Source organism: Bos javanicus, chromosome 3 (genome assembly GCF_032452875.1).
Source record: "Bos javanicus breed banteng chromosome 3, ARS-OSU_banteng_1.0, whole genome shotgun sequence".
NCBI lineage: Eukaryota > Metazoa > Chordata > Mammalia > Artiodactyla > Bovidae > Bos > Bos javanicus.
This window is the reverse complement of record NC_083870.1, coordinates 95324719-95347967: the sequence shown is the minus strand read 5'-3', so window position 1 is coordinate 95347967 and position 23249 is coordinate 95324719. Positions and strand designations below refer to the sequence as shown.

The 23249-nt window shown below is 38.8% G+C and overlaps 1 long non-coding RNA gene across 1 annotated transcript in view; it reads right to left on the bottom strand.

The window, feature by feature from the left end:
- Positions 1-4604: 4604 nt before the first annotated feature.
- Positions 4605-23249, bottom strand: part of LOC133244609 (uncharacterized) — a 32203-nt gene continuing 13558 nt past the window's right edge. The window contains exons 2-5 of the long non-coding RNA XR_009735452.1: positions 9328-9475; positions 6510-7313; positions 5713-5835; positions 4605-4698 (exon numbers count right to left, since the gene is read on the bottom strand). This is a non-coding gene — a long non-coding RNA (uncharacterized LOC133244609). The remainder of the gene's footprint in view (positions 4699-5712; positions 5836-6509; positions 7314-9327; positions 9476-23249) is intronic.

Genomic DNA, 23249 nt, shown 5'->3' with positions numbered 1-23249 from the left:
GACTGCAAAGAAAGCTGAGTGCCGAAGAATTGATGCTTTTGAACTGTGGTATCGGAGAAGACTCTTGATAGTCCCTTGGACTGCAAGGAGATCCAACCAGTCCATCCTAAAAAAGAGCAGTCCTCGGTGTTCATTGGTAGGACTGATTTTGAAGCTGACACTCCAATACTTTGGCCACCTGATGCGAAGAGCTGACTTATTTGAAAAGACCCTGATGCTGGGGAAAATTGAGGGCAGGAGGAGAAGGGGACGACAGAGGATGAGATGGTTGGATGGCATCACCGACTCAATGGACATGGGTTTGGGTGGACTCCAGGAGTTGGTGATGGACAGGGAGGCCTGGTGTGCTGCGGTTCATGGGGTCGCAAAGAGTCGGACACGACTGAGCGACTGAACTGAACTGAACTGAGGGCAAGAAAAGTACAAAATGAACCTTGAACATTTTCTCGTCCTTAAAGCAAGGAAGTGCTCATAAATTGATAGGACCAGGCCAAAAGGACATCTGAGCCAGCTTGAAGGGGCTCCCACTGGTCAAATGTGGGAAATTTTGAAATAAAAATGAATAATAATAGGCTATAATGTATTGAATAAAAAATAATCCATGAGTCCATATTGATAACTCTTTTTTAAATTTAAAGGAGATAATGACAGAAAGCAAGTAGTAAATGCAAAAAGAATAATAAAATTAGGACATCACTATTTTGCAACCTCTTTAGCAATAACTAACAATTGTACAAGTCAATGTACACTAAAATATTAGATTTAAGATTGTTGAGAATATGATATTCACAGTCTCAAAGAATCATCCACTCATTATGTATAAAAAGGGAAAGTACTTTTGCAATAAAAAAAATTTAAAAATGACAAAAGTGATCAAAATTGTATCACCCAAAATGGGACCAGTTAACATTGTTTGCCTCCTGATAGGTTTGTGCAGAGAAGAACACAGCAATTCCTATGTAGTATTCCTGAGTTCCTGCCCCCAAATTAATCTGTATGGAATCATGGAAGTGAAAGTTGCTCGGTCGTGTCTGACTCTTTGTGACCCCATGGACTATATAGTCCATGAGATTCTCAAGGCCAGAATCCTGGAGTGGGTAGCTGTTCTCTCCTACAGGGAATCTTCCCAACCCAGGGATCAAACCCAGGTCTCCTGCATTGCAGGCATTAGAAACCAATAAAATAAATGTAAATTAAAGGATAGTCTGTGATACAACTGACCTGGATTCTTCAAGAATGCCAATGTCACTTACGGCTGATTCATGTTGTTGTATGGAAGAAACCAACACAATATGGTAAAGCAATTATCATCCAATCTAACAAAAAAAAAGAATGCCAATGTCTTGAAAGACTAATGAAAGGTAGGGAATTGTTCTTTTATTTATTTATTTATTCTTTATTAAATGAGACCAGGAGCTTCGCTTCCCTGGTGGTCCAGTAGTTAAAACTCCATGCCCCCAATGCAGGGGGCATGCTTTCAATCCCTGGTCAAGGAACTGAGATCCCACATGTCATGTAGTGTGGCCAAAATAATAATAATAAATAAGACTAAAGAAACGTGTCAACTCACATGTGATACTTGGTTGGATCCTGGATCTCCACCCCCATACTCACACATAAACACATACACAGCACTATAAAGAATATTATCAGGACAGTTGGGGAAATCTGAATATAAACTGTAAGATAATATTGTATCAATGATCAATTTCATGTGTGATAATTATATTGTGAGAATGTCCTCATGCTTCAAAGTCACATGTTGAAGTGTTTAGGAATGCTGTAGTTCCCACATTTATAACATAATTCCATCTGCAGTGTAGGAGACCTGGGTTCTATCTCTGGGTGGGGAAGATCCCTTGGAGGAGGGAATGGCTGCCCACGCTAGTATTCTTGCCTGGAGACTTGCTTGGACAGAGGACCCTGGCAGGCTACAGTCATTGGGTTGCAAAGAGTCAGACACAACTGAGAGACTCTCACTTTCATAACATAATTGTTTAATTTAGTATTTTGAACTAGAAGCCCCAGTCGGTAACTGATAATGAAAAGATTTGTTGTTTTTCAGTTGCTAAGCCATGTCCAGATGCCCAATAAAAGGATAAAATAATAGTTTCAATAAGATTGGTTTAGAAGTGATATGCAAGATGGACTGCAGGGAAATTATTTAAGAACTTGCTCTGTTATACTAGAAGCAATCTGAGCTGAATCTTGATCTATTACCAATGTTTTACTTGGCAGAGAAGTAGGAGAAGAGCAACACAGGCAGAAGAATCAATATTACACAGCAAGGGGAGCAGGGCGTTTGGTTGGAGAGGAAATTGTAGTCTAATGCAGCATGAGCCAGAGTGTGGTAAGGGACACAATGATGGGAGATAAGACTAGAAAAATAAATTGCAGCCACATTGTGGAGAGCTTTGAATGCTCAGCTAATGTTCTAAAGGCAATAGGTGACATAAAATATTTTTAAGAAGAGAAAGATGTTTTGGAATGAAAATTATAAAAGAGTATTGAAATGCTCAATACCCAAGGTCAAAATTGAAATTTTCAAAATTCAAGATAGAGAAAGTTTTCATTTTCCTAAATTTGGATTGTCATAAATGACAGTGAAGGCAATGGCACCCCACTCCAGTACTCTTGCCTGGAAAATCCCATGGACGGAGGAGCCTAGTGGGCTATAGCCCATGGGGTTGCGAAGAGTCAGATACGACTGAGCAACTTCCCTTTCACTTTTCACTTTCATGCATTGGAGAAGGAAATGGCAACCCACTCCAGTGTTCTTGCCTGGAGAATCCCAGGGATGGGGGAGCCTGGTAGGAGGCTGTCTATAGGGTTGCACAGAGTCGGACATGACTGAAGCGACTTAGCAGCAGCATGCTTTAACAAAACAAAGTTACAAAGAAAATTCCAGGAAGCTAATATTCTTGAAAAGATCTAAACTTGCCAGCTGGTTTGTGTCTCATCAGATAGGTATATCAAATATAAATATTTTGTACCTTTACTTGAATCTGCTAAGGATATATTTTTGAGTGTTAAGTTTGATTATCTTTGTAACTCCTGCATTTTTAGACTTATGTTTCATTTGCAGTGTTTCTGAGTTCAGATGGATAATAATTATTGTTTTGGATTCTTGTTTTTTAGCTCTTCCATTCAAAACCACAAAAGAGTCTTTGTTCCAGTTTTGGCAACATTATTTTTATTAAAATTTTTCCAACATGCTTTTCTTTTTGCTGGTGTTATTCTTACACACATACCTACAAAGGCTAAATCAACAAAAATACAATGAAAGTGGCATTTTAATTTACTAAATCAGACAAGATATTTTGAATTGTAATAAAACATTTTTTTTCATAGAAGTCAAATAGTAGCATATGTAGTTGCATAGAAAATAAGTTGGATTCTTTCCTGGATAATGCAAAGAAGAACCAATAAAATCAGGCATAGGAAGAACAATAAGTTGGAATCTTCACTAATTTTCAGTCTTTGAAATACTTAAATTATTTAGTTTCCAAGTTCTCTTGGAATTATACTCTTCATGTTTGATATGTGTCTTATACGTTGATATTCTGCAGTGTTATGTATGAGTGATGTAGATAGTACATGACTTAGCATTTTAAAGGATAATTTTGAGTACGTTCAGTTTTTGGCTTAGGTCTAATTTTAAATACAATTATTCTATCTCCCCATCTATTATTAAGATAGGATTTAAGTGTTTCCTTCTTTCTTCCTAAAAGAGCTTCATTTAATTTGTTGATTTTTCTGTGTGAAACATTTACTTCCTGAGGAATTTCTTTTCTAAAGAGAAATGCCAATTTTTATTTATTAAAGTAATAGCAATACTGTTTAAAATGTTTACCTATTGGAACTAAAAATGTGTTATTACTTTTCAGATGCTCATTGGGTTAAAACTCTTGGCATTACTTCGGTGGGATGTAGATGCTATCCTCACTCAGGTAAATATGAATAATGATGAATAAAGAATATTTGTTAAAATAATACTCATCTTAAATATTACAAACAAAAATGCCTTTAAAACATCAAAACACTTCCAGATAAAAGAGTATGAGACATGATAGCAATACCCGAAACACTTAGAAGTAATATTTATAATGATTGAGCACAAACAGATGAACTTCTGCAAAAGAAAGCACCATTACTGTTATTATTGTTGTTGTCATCAAGGGGAAAAAGTACAACCCAAAATTTTGTATTCGCCATGATTATTGTCATACAAAATCATAGCATATAAAGACTTGAAAAGATGGGAAGAAAAGGAAAATACTTGCTGAGTTAGGATTTAGAGATTGTTTTTATTTCTAAAATAAATTGCAAGTTTAACTAGAAATAAGCATATTAACAGTCTAGAAAGCCAGTTAAAGGTCAGTCTTTATTTTGCCATGTTAAAGAGAGAAAATGTTTTAAAACTTTTAACAATATTGAAAATAACAGAAAGTAAACTCTTAAAAATATTCTTTTAAAAAACACTTCAATCAAACTATTCTTTTAATCAAAGAAACTGTCGATCTTCCTCAGGGGTGGGAAGAAAACAAAGGATTGAGATGAAAGCACTCTTTGATTTGTCCAAAAAGGATTTAGGCATTTAAAAATTCCATATGCTTTTATAACCTTTTGATTTATTTAGTCTTATGTTTCTTGGCATAGTTCAAACTTCCATAGCTGGTCTTCATAAGAGGTGTGTGTCTACATTAATAGAAGAAAGGAACATGTGGTAAAGAACTGCCACATTAATTTTCCATTTTGAATACTTTTTAAGAGGGCTGATAATGCTTTTTTTCTTCATTCAAGAACTTTTGAGATAAATTTTGCAATCTTTCAAAAGATTAAAATAGTGTCTTGGGTGCAAAGTTTGAATTATGTAATCAATAGTATAAAGTTTTCAGAACCTTAGGCAAAAACCTGCTTCTGGGGCCCAGCTATGACAGGGACAACAGTGACAACCTCAAACATGGAGAGGAATCAGCTACCTTTGAATCTAAGATCTTCATTGACCCAGGAGGTCAATCGCTGTCCTCAGTCACAAAGACTGAAGGAGATACCCTTTTCATTTTGACATTCTCCTTTGCCTCAGGTGAGATCTTTCAGGATTATCCCTGCCCTGTATTTGGGGAGGTGAAGAGGCCAGACATTTGACAGGAGGTTGTGAGACCGCGGAGACATGGATTATATTGTTCTAGTTTCTTCTGGTATGATGCTAAAGTGAGGACCTTTCTGGAGATGGAGACAGTAACTCCCCCTTCTCCAAGGAGGAGAAATGCAGGTACAGTAAATATATTTCCACATGACTGCCAAGCCCTTTGTCTCTTTGAAATCTGCCAGTTTCAGCCCTTGCTTTAGGGATTTGCTGGCCATGGCTGCATTAGGTGACCCTTCCTTACTGCAGAACAGATCAGAGTTCACACCTGGTCCAACTTGAGTCAAATTCTTTTTCTCTTATAAATTTCAAATTGGTATTCAAAGTTGATAGAATTCAACTGGGAAAACCAGAGGTTGTCTGAATGTACTCCCAAATTGGAGTGTTGCTGGGCTTTTTCAGGATGTCAGTGTGAGGGTGAGAGCAGGTCAGGGCAATTTAAGGGCAAGCATTCTGAATTTGAATTCCACCTCTGCCACATACTCGATGTGTAACACTGGGAACTTTAATCCTCTCCAAGATTTAACTTCCAAGTGAAAAAAGATGCAGTTAAAGGTGCTTACCTTCATGGGATCGCAAAGAGTTGGACACGACTGAGCGACTTTGACTTTTCACTTTGCAGCACTGATTTGAAGCTCAAATGAGATAAATGATGTGAAATCAATGTTATCATGAGCAATGTTTTTCTGATGAAATTGAGTAAAGTAGAAAATATATCACTATATAGCACATAGTAAGGGTTAGTATTATTTTGTGAAATTCTGTCATATATATATATATATATTCACATATATGTATGTGAAACTCTGCAATACACACACACACACACACAACACAAATGTGTGTGTGTGAATTGGATCAAGCTATAAAGTGTATTAAAGTGTTTTACTAAAGGTTGTAGTATTTTTTTTCTTACATTTGAAACCAGTGCTGCTTAACATATATGGTCCAGAGACATCTACATTAGAATCATTTGGATACCTGTTAAAAATGCAGATTCTTGAACTCCACTGCCAAGAATCAGAATTTCTGAGGGTATAGTTCAGGAATCTACATTTCAGCTACTTCTCCAGATAAGTCTCATACACACTGAAACTTGAGAATCAGTGCTTTAAACTTACAGAAAGTATTCAAATGTTAGTTGTTATTATTATATAATTAAGTTCATTCCTGCCTTCAAAAACAACTGTACTCCATGACGGGCATAGAGGAGGAGGCAGTTAATCTGTTTTGAGTAGTGTAACATCTATCAACATAGTGCTCTGGCATTTTGGTTGATCTGATATGTTTTGTTGCATTTGACTTCTTGTTTACCAGACGACTAACTCTAAAGCTAGAACTCCCAACCTCTATACTGTACCTCAGAAATGGCACAGATGTTCCCAAGGTATTGATCCCCCCAGTTCTCAGAAACTTGAATTATAAGAAGCCTTCTATATTTACTCCAGTGTGTCGTTTTTGGAAGCACTAACAAAAGCACAGATGGTAAAAAATAAATAAATAAATTATAATTTATGGTCAAATGTAGATTAGAATTCATGTACACTAGAGCTACTACTCAAAATGTTGTTGATAGGCCAGAAGCACTTACATCATGTGGAAGTTTGTTAGAAATGCAAAATCTACCTAGAGGGGTGGAATGGGGTGAGAGGTGGGAGGGAGGTTCAAGAAGGAGGGGACATGTGTATATCTACGGCTGATTCATGATTCAGAAACCAACACAATATTGTAAAGGAATTGCTCTTCAATTAAAAATAAATAACTTATTTTAAAATGCAGAATCACAGGCCCATCCCAGACCTACATTAAAGTTTGAGAAGCACTGTACTAGAGGAAACATGTAATCTGTTACCTAATTTTCAGCAACAACTTCATGCAAAGGTAACAATTTTCTGAAAAATAATTATTTAAAGTATACCCCCTACCCCATCAACAAAAATGCCGGTATTTTGTAGGTAGTGTTTGCTGGCTATAAAATCATTTGATCGTTATACAGATGTTTGAAAACTTAAAAAGTAGAAAAACTTATCCACAATGAAATATATATTCATGGAACTTCCCTGGTGGTCCACTGGCTTGTGAACAGATTACTGCAATATGGTGTGATAAGTAACAGAAGAGCATTCAGACTGTGAATGAGGCAAGACTTCTGGGATCCTGGAACCTATTGGGTAAGAAGGGAGTTAACAAGATAAAATCCAAAGTAAGAATAAGGCAGTTTAGAAAACATTCTAGTCCAAAGGATCACTACAATAAAAGGCACAATAGTGAAAGATAATACTAAAAATTTACTGAAAATTTATTGAGCCAGGCATTGTGCTATTTATCATCTTCTTTCATCTTCACAACCCCATAAGGTTGGATTTGTCATAGGAATGATAAAGATGCCACTGGACGGCTTTAAGCAGGAGAGTAATGTAATTGTGTACTTTAAAGGTAAAGAATCACTCTAGGGAATTCCTTGACAGTCCAGTGGTTAGGACCACGTTTCCATTGCAGAGGGCATGGGTGCAATCCCTGGTCGGAAAACTAAAATTCTGCATGCTGTGCCAAAAAAAAAAAAATTAAAAATAAATAAATGGAAACATGTATAATATCATATGTGAAATGAATTGCCAGTCCAGGTTCGATGCATGATACAGGATGCTCGGGGTTGGTGCACTGGGGTGACCCAGAGGGATGGTATGGGGAGGTAGGTGGGAGGGGGGGTTCAGATGGGGAACACGTGTACACTTGTGGCGGATTCATGTTGATGTATGGCAAAACCAATACAATATTGTAAAGTAATTAGCCTCCAATTAAAATAAATAAATTTATATTAACAAATAAATAAAAGCAACCAGAGTTGCTATTAACCAGAAAAAAAAATTAAAAAAAATAAATGAAAGAGTCATTAAAGCTAAAAAACAACAACAAAGGATCACTCTGGCAGTATATAAAGTGTTTTTTTTTAAAGCCACTACATATAGGCTCTCTTGAAATACATATAATTAATATCATTCACCAAACCCAATTTCATAAGTGAGATCCCAGATTCCTGTTACCACTTAAAACCTAATTGTCCAATACCTTAACTCTTTTATTCTATTTCTTCTTTTTCTCTCTATTCTGTTGACTTTCTAGCAACATACAACACTCTGTAAGGAAATTGTTATTAGGTTTTGTAACATGGGCTCCCTCTGTTGACTATGTAGCAATAAAACAGCAACCATTCAATATCCAGCAGAAACAATTCCTTTGGATCTGTACAGTAATTCTTTTTTTTTTTGCTTTTAGGAAAATTAGAGGTCTTTGCCCCTAAATTATGTAACTTATAAAGCAATCAAGGGCATTTATGACCCAGTTATTGAGTCATTTACATTTTAACCAAAGAAATATTTTCATACTCACAGTCACCATTTTCATTGGCATTGTTCCATTTCTTCATCAAAAAGCCATTTACGCTCATTAAGTTGAACAGCTACTTGAATTTCATAATAAAATTATTCAGACTTCAATTTCCTATTATGCCCATAAGTCACACAAATGAACTTTATTATTGCCACTTATCAGTAATAATCGCTCATTAGGAGTATCATTTCTATACAACCTCCAGATTGCCTAAGTCCATAACAGGTTGGCTCCCAACAGCTCCAAATGAATACCTGGCAGAGACCGCAGTAAGGGATTCACCATGTGGGCTTCCCCCGTTGGACTGTAGACAGAGTCATGCACTCATTTAACAAATACCTACTGGCACTTGCTCCAAGCCAGCTCTGTGCTTCAGAGACCTATTGTAACATCAACCCTGAACCCAAGATTCCCTTGGTCTGTTGAAGGAGATACTTGATATCTGAAGCAGCCTCTACCTTGTAGTAGAACTTACATGTAATTCCAGTGGTACTACATGCCATAAAAGCAGAAGGAGTTATTAATTATGATTGAGAAAATTCAGGATGCCTTGGAGAGGATGCCATTTGGCCTGAAAAGGACATAAGCGCCATGATAGCAGGATTATTTTCCTGTTTTGTTCAGTGTTTTATCTGAAGTTCCTACAAATATGACTGGCACATAATAAGTGCTTAATAAATAGCTATTGAATGAATGGGTTGATCTTGAAATCAATAAGAATTTTAATGACAAAAAAGCAAAGAAAAAGAATTTCCTTTTTGAAGAGGCTTCAAAGCCATGATTATTACCTTTAGTTTACTCTTGACTTTCCATTACTTTTAGGATAAAATACTGTCCCCTGTCCTCTTCTCCAGAGTTATATCCACGTATTCGATTCCAAGCCATTAGAGTCTGCAGATGTCTGGTGAGGAACTGGACAGTCTGTATTTTATCTATCTGTCCAAGAAATAAACAATACAAAATATTTTAACTTGGTAAGAATCATTCGTGTACCAGTTATAATGTAACTTATTAATGAACATACTGATCCTGTGTATATGTGTTTCAAGTTGAAATCCACAGTTTCAAGAAATAGAAAATCCAATTAAAATTGGTTTAACCTAGTGAAAGGATTTATTGTCAAATGTAACTGAAAGCCAAGCAATAGGGCAGAGTTCAGAGTGGTTCAATCGGGGCTTTTCCTCAATTGCTCTTCAGCTGTTTCATCTCCAACCACTATGTATATAGCCTGTAATCCTTGCACTGACTTCTGTGGTGGACGCAGATTAGCAGCTAGCAGAAAGATTATGTGCTTTCTTGCTCACATACAAAGGAAGAGAGCATTGCTTCTTAAAACTATTAATAATGAGTAAAAGTTCCAGACTTGACTAAACCCCCCCACTGAACTGCTTTCTGTAGCCAGAAACTTCCAGGTTTGACTGATTTATGCCTGATCTACCAGGACGAATTGTTGTGTCAATTGTTATGAGGCTTAAGATTACTTGGCCTCTGTTGGTCAGAGCCCCTCTAGAACTGGAATTGGAATCAACGACACAAGGAAGAAGGAGTAGCGCCCAGAGGAAACTATGAGTGTGGTAAGAAAGGGAGAATAGCAGAAAGTGAAGAGGAACTAAAGATTAGATAGCATCACTGACTTGATGGACAAGAATTTGAGCAACTTCCGGAATTCAGTGGAGGTCAGAGGAGCCTGGCATGCTGTAGTCCATTAGGTTGCAGAAGTGGGACACGACTTAGAGGCTGAACAACGACAAAGGAAGGGAAGAGGGAAGGCTGATGCTGGATAGGCAACTGATGAACTTCTAACGTGTCGCCTTGTTGATTGGCAAATATGTATCAACTATTGCTGGAATTTTTATTGAGGTTATCTGAAATTTCTACTGGCTATAAAACTACAAACAGGCCTGAGCTTTTACCATTGCTCCATCACGTATTCAGCTCTCTCTCCCCAGAAAACCCTTTCACCCAGGAAACTCTTATCGACCTTGAAGAACTACTCTCCCCTGAAAAGGCTTTTCTGACTCTCCATCTGGTTCCGCACTGACACAAGGCTCTCATGGTCCCCTGGTTTTCCTCCAGGGCAGCAGTTGACATACTGAGATGTATTTGTTTCCATATCTGGCTCTCCCACAGGCAGGGTTCTCCCTGAGGATAATGTTATCAGAGGCTTTGGCTGCAAATAATAGAAACCTAATGGGTGACTTTAACTCAGATGACTATTATATATACTACTGTGGGCAGGAATCCCTTAGAAGAAATGGAGTAGCCATCATGGTCAACAAAAGAGTCCTAAATGCAGTACTTGGATGCAATCTCAAAAACAACAGACTGATCTGTGTTCATTTCCAAGGCAAACCATTCAATATCACGGTAATCCAAGCCTATGCCCCAACCAGTAATGCTGAAGAAGCTGAAGTTGAACGGTTCTATGAAGACCTACAAGGCCTTTTAGAACTAACACCCAAAAAAGATGTCCTTTTCATTATAGGGGACTGGAATGCAAAAGCAGGAAGTCAAGAAACACCTGGAGTAACAGGCAAATTTGGCCTTGGAGTACAGAATGAAGCAGGGCAAAGGCTAATAGAGTTTTGCCAAGAGAATGCACTGGTCATAGCAAACACCCTCTTCGAACAACACAAGAGAAGATTCTACACATGGACATCACCAGATGGTCAACACCGAAATCAGATTGATTATATTCTTTGCAGCCAAAGATGGAGAAGCTCTATACAGTCAGCAAAAACAAGACTGGGAATGGACTGTGGCTCAGATCATGAACTTCTTATTGCCAAATTCAGTCTTAAATTGAAGAAATTGGAGAAAACCACCAGACCATTCAGGTATGACCTAAATCAAATCCCTTATGATTATACAGTGGAAGTGAGAAATAGATTTAAGGGATTAGATCTGATAGAGAGAGTGCCTGAACCTATGGACTGAGGTTCGTGACATTGTACAGGAGACAGGGATCAAGACCATCCTCATGGAAAAGATGCAAAAAAACAAAATGGCTGTCTGGGGAGGCCTTACAAATAGCTGAGAAAAGAAGAGAAGCGAAAAGCAAAGGAGAAAAGGAAATATATAAGCATCTGAATGCGGAGTTCCAAAGAATAGCAAGGAGGGATAAGAAAGCCTTCCTCAGCGATGAATGCAAGGAAATAGAACAAAACAACAGAATGGGAAAGACTAGAGATCTCTTCAAGAAAATTAAAGACCAAGGGAACATTTCATGCAAAGATGGGCTCGATAAAGGACAGAAATGGTATGGACCTAACAGAAGCAGAAGATATTAAGAAGAGGTGGCAAGAATACACAGAAGAACCATACAAAAAAGAGCTTCCCGACCCAGATAATCATGATGGTGTGATCACTCACCTAGAACCAGACACTTTGGAATGTGAAGTCAAGTGGGCCTTAGAAAGCATCACTACGAACAAAGCTAGTGGAGGTGATGGAATTCCAGTTGAGCTATTTCAAATCCTAAAAGATGATGCTGTGAAAGTCCTACAGTCAGTATGTTAGCAAATTTGGAAAACTCAGCAGTGGCCACAGGACTGGAAAATGTCAGTTTTCATTCCAATCCCAAAGAAAGTCAATGCCAAAGAATGCTCATACTACCTCAAAATTGCACTCATCTCACACACTAGTAAAGTAATGCTCAAAATTCTCCAAGCCAGGCTTCAGCAATACATGAACCGTGAACTTTCAGATGTTCAAGCTGGTTTTAGAAAAGGCAGAGGAACCAGAGATCAAATTGCCAACATCTGCTGGATCATTGAAAAAGCAAGAGAGTTCCGGAAAAACATCTATTTCTGCTTTATTGCCTATGCCAAAGCCTTTGGCTGTGTGGATCACAATAAACTGTGAAAAATTCTTAAAGAGATGGGAATACCAGACCACCTGATCTGCCTCTTGAGAAACCTGTATGCTGGTCAGGAAGCAACAGTTAGAACTGGACACAAAACAACAGACTGCTTCCAAATAGGAAAAGGAATATGTCAAGGTGTATATTGTCACCTTGCTTATTTAACTTATATGCAGTGTACATCATGAGAAATGCTGGGCTGGAAGAAGCACAAGCTGGGATCAAGATTGCTGGGAGAAATATCAATAACCTCAGATATGCAGATGACACCACCCTTATGGCAGAAAGTGAAGAAGAACTAAAGAGCCTCTTGATGAAAGTGAAAGAGAAGAGTGAAAAAGTTGGCTTAAAGCTCAACATTCAGAAAACTAAGATCATGGCATCTGGTCCCATCACTTCATGGGAAATAGATGGGGAAACAGTGGAAACAGTGTCAGACTTTATTTGGGGGGGCTCCAAAATCACTGCAGATGGTGATTGCAGCCATGAAATTAAAAGACACTTAGTCCTTGGAAGGAAAGTTATGACCAACCTAGATAGCATATTAAAAAAGCAGAGATATTACTTTGCCAACAAAGGTCCATCTAGTCAAGGCTATGGTTTTTCCAGTGGTCATGTATGGATGTGAGAGTTGGACTGTGGAGAAAACTGAGCGCCGAAGAATTGATGCTTTTGAACTGTGGTGTTGGAGAAGACTCTTGAGAGTCCCTTGGACTGCAAGGAGATCCAACCAGTGCATCCTAATGGAGATCAGTCCTGGGTGTTCATTGGAAAGACTGATGCTGAAGCTGAAACTCCAATACTTTGGCCACCTCATGCGAAGAGTTGACTCATTGGAAAAAGACCCTGATGCTGGGAGGGATTGGGGGCAGGAGGGGAAGGGGACAACAGAGGATGAGATGGCTGGATGGCATTACCGACTCATTCGACATGAGTTTGAGTGAACTCCAGGAGTTGGTGATGGACAGGGAGGCCTGGCATGCTGCGATTCATGGGGTTGCAAAGAGTTGAACCGAGCGACTGAACTGAATTGAACTGAATGCAAACTGACTTAACCAATAAGAGAGTTTATTGTTTTTCAAAATGTTAAGTGTTTGGGTAGGGCAGGCTCCAGGATTGGTTGATATAGTGGTTCAACCATCTCATCAAGAGCTCATCTTCTTTCCCTCTCTCTGCCATCTTCAGTGTTTAACTTCACCTTCAGGCTGCTAACAGGATGGCTAAAAACTTTCAGGCATCATATAATCCAGAGAAAGAAGAGGAAATTTCTATTTCTTTGGAATAAGGAAAACATATTCCAGAAACTCCTGTGAAGACTTTCCCTGACCTTCTCAGCCACCTCTACATCAGTCACTGGCGAGGGGAATAATGTTATCACAGAGTTTAAGTTAATCATCCAAGGCAGGGTGGAAACTGGTAAATGTTTATGTTAATTACTACACTACAGTAAAGTCTTGCTGTCACCCCTCATCCCCTGAACTCTGAGATTCTATGGCTCTGTGCATCTGACTTTGTGACTCCATTTTCCACCCCAGCCCAAAACTTACCAACATTGTCATATCCTAGACCATATCCTTGCCAATAAATACACCCTTCCATAATTTCACTTTGAAACATCTCACTCTCTGACTGTATTTCCAGCTCACTTTCTTTAATACTGCAACTCCAGCAATCTTTCAGCCCCACTCATATTCCACTAATGATTGACATATTCCACCAATGTTCCTATCACCTTTTCACCATCTTTCACCCACTTCATGTCCTCATTTCTCTTCCTACCCAGCTTAAATTTCATGGTCCATGATTATGACCACTCCCTTGTATATACTATCAACACCCTTGCCCCACTTCATTTGATGATATTTTTTTGGTAAGGTTACAACCCTACCCATACCCTACTCAGCTTATTCTGTGCACCAAGACCTTTTTGTGTGGCTGGAGAAAAACACATGACATTGCACATTAGTCTTTCAGTTCAGTTCACTTGCTCAGTTGTGTCCGACTCTTTGTGACCCATGAACCGCAACCTGTCAGGCTTCCCTGTCCATCACCAACTCCCAGAGCTTGCTCAAACTCAAGTCCATCGAGTCTGTGATGCCATCCAACCATCTCATCCTCTGTCATCCCCTTCTCTTTCCACCTCCAATCTTTCCCAGCATCAGGGTCTTTTCCAATGAGTCAGTTCTTCACATCAGGTGGCCAAAATATTGGAGCTTCAGCTTCAACATCAGTCCTTCCAATGAACACCCAGGACTGATCTCCTTTAGGATTGACTAGTTTGATCTCCTTGCAGTCCAAGGGACTCTCAAGTGTCTTCTCCAACACCGCAGTTCAAAAGCATCAATTCTTCGGTGCTCAGTTTTCTTCACAGTCCAACTCTCACATCCATATGTGACTAGTGGAAAAGCCATAGCTTTGACTAGATGGACCTTTGTCGGCAAGGTAATGTCTCTGCTTTTTAATATGTTATCTAGGTTGGTCATAGCTTTTCTTCCAAAGAGCAAGCATCTTTTAATTTCATGGCTGCAGTCACCATCTGCAGTGATTTTGGAACCCAAGAAAATAAAGTCTGTCTGTTTCTATTGTTTCCCCATCTATTTGCTGTGAAGTGATGGGACTGGATGCCATAATCTTAGTTTTTTGAATGTTGAGCTTTACTTAACCATTAGTCTTACTTTACTCTTAATGGATTTTTACTGCTGAACAGTAAAGCTGCTCAGCAATCACAATACATTTCATTAGTCTGTTTTGTCTTTCATTCTCCTAGGTGATCCTCCATCTCTGAAAACCTACAACACCTCCTTTCATGTGTCAAATGTAATTGCCTACTCTGCTTCTTATTTTACTAAGAAAACAAAGGTGACTAGAAGAGAACTTCCTTAGATTCTTAACACCACATCTAGCCATCCAGCTGCATCTGTGCCGATAACCTCTGCTTTCTCTGTTAATGTGCATTCACAGTCTATGAAACTAATGGACCCATTCCTCTTCTTATGCCATAGATCCAAATCCATTCTCACTTGCTCAAGGATATTGCCCCAGCAATTGTCCCATTTTCTGTCTGGCATCACCAATATTTTTTCCTACTAAGTCAGTGGTTCTCAGCCATGGATTATTTTTGCTCATTCCCCTCCCTCATCTCTCAGGCAACATTTGGCAATGTCTAGAGTCCCTTATGGCTATCACAGCTGGGGAGACTGGGGAATGCATAGAGTGGATATACTGCCAGGGATATTATGTTCAGAATCCTATAATGCAAAAGACAGCCCTCCACAACAAAAAGTTATTCAGCCCAAAATGTCAGTAGTGCCAAAGTTGGGAAACTCTAAACTAGATCATTCCTATAAGCACACATGCATAAATTCTGATATTTCTCTCATATTAAATCCCTAAACTCCCCTTCCAACTTCAACCCTGTTGTTATTTTATTGTAGAAGTCCTCAAATATCTTATCTAATCTCGCTGTGCCACTTTCTTTCCTCTAAATCTCACTTAAACTTTTCCAGTCTGGTTCTGCCCCATCAGAGCCAGACATTCCAACAGAATTTCTCTTGTTAAGTTCAACAGTCAATTCTCAGTAGCACATAATTGAGTTGATCACTCTATTTTCCTAGAAACACTGCCTTCATTTGATTCTTAAAATCTATCCTCTCCTGGTTTTCTTTCTAATTTTAATAATTCTTCCTGTCTTCTCTTCTGATTTCTTATGTCCTGACCTTAGCCCAGAACTCAGTACTTGGACCTTTTTCTTGTATATGCTCACTTCCTTGCTGACTTCATGTAGCTTCAAATAATCATCTACAATGCCAATGAATCCTAAATTTTTATCTCTAGCCTGAGCCTCTTGTCTGAAATCCAGAGCCATATATCCAGTTGCTTATTCATCATCTCCACCCGAATATTTAAATGCACATAAGGCTTGGCATGTCCAGTGGTCATGTATGGATGCGAGAGTTGGACTGTGAAGAAAGCTGAGCGTGGAAGAATTGATGCTTTTGAACTGTGGTGTTGGAGAAGACTCTTGAGAGTCCCTTGGACTACAAGGAGATCCAACCAGTCCATCCTAAAGGAGATCAGTCCTGGGTGTTCTTTGGAAGGACTGATGCTAAAGCTGAAACTCCAGTACTTTGGCCACCTCATGCGAAGAGTTGACTCATTGGAAAAGACTCTGATGCTGGGAGGGATTGGGGGCAGGAAAAGAAGGGGATGACAGAGGATGGGATGGCTGGATGGCATCACCGACTCAATGGACATGAGTTTGGGTGAACTCTGGGAGTTGGTGATGGACAGGGAGGGCTGGCGTGCTGCGATTCATGGGGTCGCAAAGAGTCGGACACAACTGAGTGACTGAACTAAACTGAACTGAGATAAAAGTGAAACAATAAAGGCCTTTTTGTTGTTCCTGGATCATACCAAACACACTCCAGCCTCAGAGCTTTTGTACTTGCTCTTTTTTCTATCTAGCATGATCTCATTTTTTGTGAAAATGCAAGGTCTTTGCTCAATAGTCACCTTCCTAGAGAGGCCTTTCCTGATCTTGCTATCTCACTGATTCTTCCTGCCCTCCTTCCTTTCTCTATTTTTCTTCCTGACTTTTAACACCTTCTAAAACTCTATATATTCCACATATTTATTTGTCCATCTCTCCCTAATAGAATGTAAGCTCCATGACAGCATGTCTGTCTTGTTTACAGTTGTATCTGTAGTGCCTAGAGCAATGCTTCAAACATAGTAGCTTCTCCATACTTATTTGTGGAAAGAATGATCCAGCCCAGTAACCACTACTGGGAGGGACCGTATGACTTTAATCCATGGTGCCCAGGAGAGGCACACAATCAGTTCAGTTCCGTTCAGTCACTCAGTCGTGTCCGACTCTTTACGATCCCATGAATCGCAGCACGCCAGGCCTCCCTGTCCATCACCAGCTCCCAGAGTTCACTCAGACTCACGTCCATCGAGTCAGTGATGCCATCCAGCCATCTCATCCTCTGTCGTCCCCTTCTCCTCCTGCCCCCAATCCCTCCCAGCATCAGAGTCTTTTCCAATGAGTCAACTCTTCGCATGAGATGGCCAAAGTACTGGAGTTTCAGCTTTAGCATCATTCCTTCCAAAGAAATCCCAGGGCTGATCTCCTTCAGAATGGACTGGTTGGATCTCCTTGCAGTCCAAGGGACTCTCAAAAGTCTTCTCCAACACCACAGTTCAAAAGCATCAATTCTTTGGCGCTCAGCTTTCTTCACAGTCCAACTCTCACATCCATACATGACCACAGGAAAAACCATAGCTTTGACTAGACAAACCTTTGTTGGCAAAGTAATGTTTCTGCTTTTGAATATGCTATCTAGGTTTGTCATAACTTTCCTTCCAAGGAGTAAGCGTCTTTTAATTTCATGGCTGCAGTCACCATCTGCAGTGATTTTGGAGCCCCAAAAATAAAGTCTGACACTGTTTCCACTGTTTCTCCATCTATTTCCCATGAAGTGATGGGACCAGATGCCATGATCTTCGTTTTCTGAATGTTGAGAGGCACACAATAGGAACTAGTAAAATAAAGGAATCTTCATTATTGTTTTCAACAGTTGTGCCTGTCGTGTGTTTCAGTGTTTTCTTGATTCTGATGGATAAAGTTTCTCCTTGTCTACACTTTTCCAATATTCCTGTGGGGACACAGAGATTTCTCTGGGCACTCTTTTTAAGTCCCTTGGTATCTGGGAGTCTTTCTATTCCTTTTCTCCTCTTCCTGAAGCTTTTAACCCATGACTGTGTACCCCAGCCAAGCCCTGGGCATATATGACACCATCACTCCTTTGGGTTCCACTCCTGGAACACCTGCACCTTCCACCTAATTTTGGGTGCCTGACACCTTTGTTAAAGATGATATTGACTCTTTTGTGTCCCTATATATTTAGGATAGGGTCCAGAACATACTAGGCACTCTATTATTGGTACTTGGACTAAGCCTTTGCCTATTTATACTTTTACTTATTGCCATTCAATAAACCTCATTCTCTCCGTATTACAACATAGCCACCATAATACCTTAGTAAATGTATCAGTAAACATATTTCTGTGGTGTTGTGATTAAGAGCATAGTTTTGGAACCCAATATACTGAGTCCTGGCTCTGTAACTTGCTGGTTATAAAATTTGGGGAAAACAAAGATATTTAACTTCTGTAGCTTCTCTTTCTCTACTGCTAAAATGGAAATAATAATGCCAAAAAAAGTTATGGTGAAGATTAAATTCAATACTGTATACTAAGCCCTAGCACTCTGGAACAAAGTAGTTCAATGAGTGATAACAGTAATATTCTCTAGTGTGTGATAATAATAATAGTACAACTATGAGTATCTTGAGGATCAGGGACTATATTTTTAGCATCTAGAACGTATAGACCTTGTGAAGGATGCAGATGGTGAGAGGTGGGGCTGTTGATGCCAGTTGGGGCCACATTATGAAGGGTTAAGCCTTTATTCTTTAGATAATGAAGAATAATCAAAGAGTTGTATAACACCTTAAAGCAAAGAGCAAGTTAAAGGATGATATTTGTGAGTACCAAATGAGGACGGCCAGGAGAGCTGCATGGGGCCATGTTAACAACTCATTGAACTTTATGGTGACTGACATCAGTAATGCACTCAGGCTATAGTTACATGATGTCAGCCTTCAGATGAAAACGGAAAACTTCAGTCAAACATCTGGTTGTTTAGTCTACTCAACATCAAAGACCTGGCTGTTCTGAAACTTTCAGATGTTTGGCTGAATGGTTTAGTTTTCATCTTCATCTAAGGGGCCTGGTAGACACAATCACTATGATTTTTGTCAGCTTTAGGCTTGAGGGTTCTTTTTTTTTTAATTATAAAAACATTTTTATGGTAACATAAAAGGATTTTTTTAAAAAGAAAAACAAAACCTCCCTAATTCTACCATGCTAAAACAACTGGTTTTATTTTTGTATATTCCCTTTATAGCATATAAAGTTTATATTGCTTACCCACAGTGAACATACATTTGTGTCCTTTTCTTTGCACTTAGTGTTATATTGTAATGTTTAATGTTAATATAATTCATGTTGGAAAATAATTACTATATAATATTATCAATTCAATAAACTAGACATCTACTGAATTTTAACATCTTGAGACTGTTGGAAATTTTTGTTGTTTCTAATTTTTCATTAAAATGTATAACTTTTTGGTTTATTAAATTTTTCCCTCTAAAAAATTTCATAGGATAATCAGTTAAAGGTCAAAGTGTTTTTATGACTCACTATATATTTATATATTCCAAAGGAATTTTATTAATTTATGTTGATAACAATAATGTATGAGTTCTCTATTTTACCATAATCTTATTAACATTGATATTATAATTCCAATGCTTTTAATTTTGGTTAATTGAACCAGTTCTAACATAATAGCATATAAGTAATATATTATATATGTACTGTATATGTAACACATATGTTTTATATATGTGTGTATTATAATCTATATTTGTCCTTATCTCTTCTTCTTTCCCAAAACATCAATAAAAAGAGAAAAAATGATTTTTTTAAAGGTCTCAACTCATAGGTTAAAAAAATACATGTCAGTGGGCACATTTTTAGAAGTGGGGAAAGTTAACAGAGTTGAGAAATTTGAAATATGCTGACAGGTGAATCTAGTGGGAAGCTATGGAAATGAATAATATTAATAATAATATCTTACAACATTTCTTATTAAATATCAGGCATTGTTCTAAGCATTATATATATATATATATGTGTGTGTGTGTGTGTGTGTATGTATAAAATCATTTAATTCTCACAACATCCTTTGAGGTATATAATATTATTTTTACCATTTTACAAAAGAAGAAAATGAAGTATGAGGTCAAATAATTTGTCCAGGGTCATGTAGCCAAATAAATTTCAAGCCCAAGCTATCTAGGTTCAAAGTTTATTCCCTTGACTACACATTGTACTGCCTCTTGATAAAGCCTCAGTAATTTGAAGCAGAGAACCATAGAAGGCAGGGATGAGGTATAGAAATTGATTGAAAGTCTGTGAAAAGAGAACTTAGACTTGCAGGTCCCTTCCCCAAATGAATAAATCAACCTGGTATATCTCCCTACCCTGGCAGGAGACCAGACATTTGATCAAAACAAAAAGTGAGCCCTAGAAGCCAAAGCACAGATAAATTAGGTCCTGGTAGCTGGAGAGAAGGGCCATGTGAAAACAGGAAAGTTAAATGAATGTCTACTTACTGAATGGTGAGGCCTTTGGCCCCCATGTCCTGTTCAGCTTAGAGTACTTGGGTAGTCAGGCAGTCACACCTGCCTCTCTTACCCAAGAGAAGGGACTGGAGAATCTGACCAGCTTCAGAGAAAAGAACTACAAATACTGATATTTGGGCATCCCCAGCAAACCGGTCAAGTAACCTGTTACTCTACAGTGAAGCCACCAATCAACGAATTCCATCTATTTACACAGAGCTTCCAATTGACTTTATGGTAACTTACTGTTAAATATGAAGAGCTGCAAAATTTCACCAAATATTTCAAAAGAGATTCCACAATGAGAGACAACAAAAGAAACAAGCAGAAAATTAAACACACAGGAAATAAATTAGGAAACAGAAGAAAAATTTGAAATGATTATTAATATGAGAAGAAGACGACAGAGGATGTGATGGTTGAATGGCATCACCGACTCAATGAACGTGAGTTTAAGTAAACTCCAGCAGTTGGTGATGGACAGGGAGGCCTGGCATGCTGCAGTCCATGGGGTTACAAAGAGTCAGACACGAATGAGCAACTGAACAGAACTGAACTGAACTGATATTTAGATCAAAATAGACATTGCATTCATGAAACAAGACTAGGATGCTTTCTTTAAAAAAAAAAAAAGAATAATAAAAGACTAAGAACTCATGAAAATTAAACACATGATAGCAGAAAGAATTAACAAAATGTTTGGAAATTAAAGAAATAGAACAAAAAGAGTTTGACAACAGAAGAGATAAGGAAACTGAAAAAAAAAAAAAAAAATCCAGATCTAACATTCAAACAATGTGAGTTTCAAAAAGAAAAAGAAAGAAAAGAAAAGAAGGAAAGAAAAATTATTAAGGAAAGAACACACACACAAAACTTCCCAGGCTAAAGAATACATATTTCCAGTTTATAAAGGCTTATCAAGGGTGGAGCACAATGGATTTAAGAAACAAAAACTATGTCAAGTGTCATCATTAAGAAACTTCAGAACACTAGGAGATTAAAAAAAAGTATGCTCAGGCTCCCAGGGGAAAATAATGTTATCATATAAGGGATTGACAGAGTATTGAAATAACATTAAATTTCTCAACAACAAACACTACAAACTAGAATATGAAATGCTGCTGCTGCTGCTAAGTCGCTTCAGTCATGTCCAACTTTGTGCGACCCCAGAGACGGCAGCCCACCAGGCTCCCCGCCCACCCCCGCCCGGGATTCTCCAGGCAAGAACACTGGAGTGCGTTGCCATTTCCTTCTCCAGTGCATGAAAGTGAAAAGTGAAAGTGAAATCTCTCAGTCCTGCCCGACTCTTAGCAACCCCATGGACTACAGCCTACCAGGCTCCTCCGCCCATGGGATTTTCCAGGCAAGAGTACTGGAGTGGGGTGCCATTGCCTTCTCCGAGAATATGAAATAGCAATGCCTTAAAATTTCTGTAAGAAAATTATTTTCAACCAAGAATTCTTTATCCAGAGAACTACCAATCAATTGTGAAGGTAAAATTAAGACATATTGAGACTTGCAAAGTCTTTTTAAAAAATTACTTCCCATACTTTTTCCAGGAGGCTACTACAGGATATATGCCACCAAAATGAGGGAGTTAAAAAAGAGAGAAACATGGGATTGGTAAAATAGGAGATAGAACAAAGGAGAGAGGCAAAGAGAATCCACATGATGATTATAAAAAGGAATCATAGAACTGAGAGAGTAGCACTGACATAGGTTCATGTGTGCATGCTCAGTCATATCTGCTTCTTTGTGACCCCATAGACTGTGGCCCACCAAGCTCCTCTGTCCAGGGAATTTTCCATGCAGGAATACTGAAGAGGGCTGCCATTTCCTACTCCAGGGATCTTCCCAACCCAGAGATCAAACTTGTGTCTCTTGCCTTGGCAGGAAAATTCTTTACCACTAGTGCCATCTGAGAAGCCATATGTAAAATAGAGAGCTGAAAGGAAGCTACTGCATAGCACAGAGCTCAGTTCTCTGTGATGAACTAGAGGGATGGGCAGAGGGAGTGGGAGAGAGCCTCAAGAGGCAGGAGAACATATGTATGTGCTATGCTGTGCTCAGTTGTATCCAACTCTTTTCGACCCCATGGACTATAGTCTGCCAGGCTCCTCTGACCATGGGATTTCCCAGGCAACTACTGGAGTGGGTTGCCATTTCCTTCTCCAGAGGATCTTCCTGACTCAGGGATCGAACCCACGTCTTTTGCATCACTTGCATTGGCAGGCAGATTCTTTACCACTGCACCACCTGGAAAGCCTGAATATATACAGTTAGTTCAGTCGCTCAGTCGTGCCAGACTCTTTGCAAACCCATGGACTGCAGTATGCCAGGCTTCTCTATCCATCACCAATACCCACAGCTTGCTCAAACTCATGTCCATAGAGTCTGTGATGCCATCCAACCATCTCTTCTTCTGTCATCCCCTTCTCTTCCTGCCTTCAATCTTTCCCAGCATCAGGGTCTTTTCCAAGTCAGTTCTTCACATCAGGTGGCCAAAGTATTGGAGCTTCAGCTTCAGCATCAGTCCTTCCAATGAATATTCAGGACTGATCTCCTTTAGGATTGACTGGCTTGATCCCCTTGC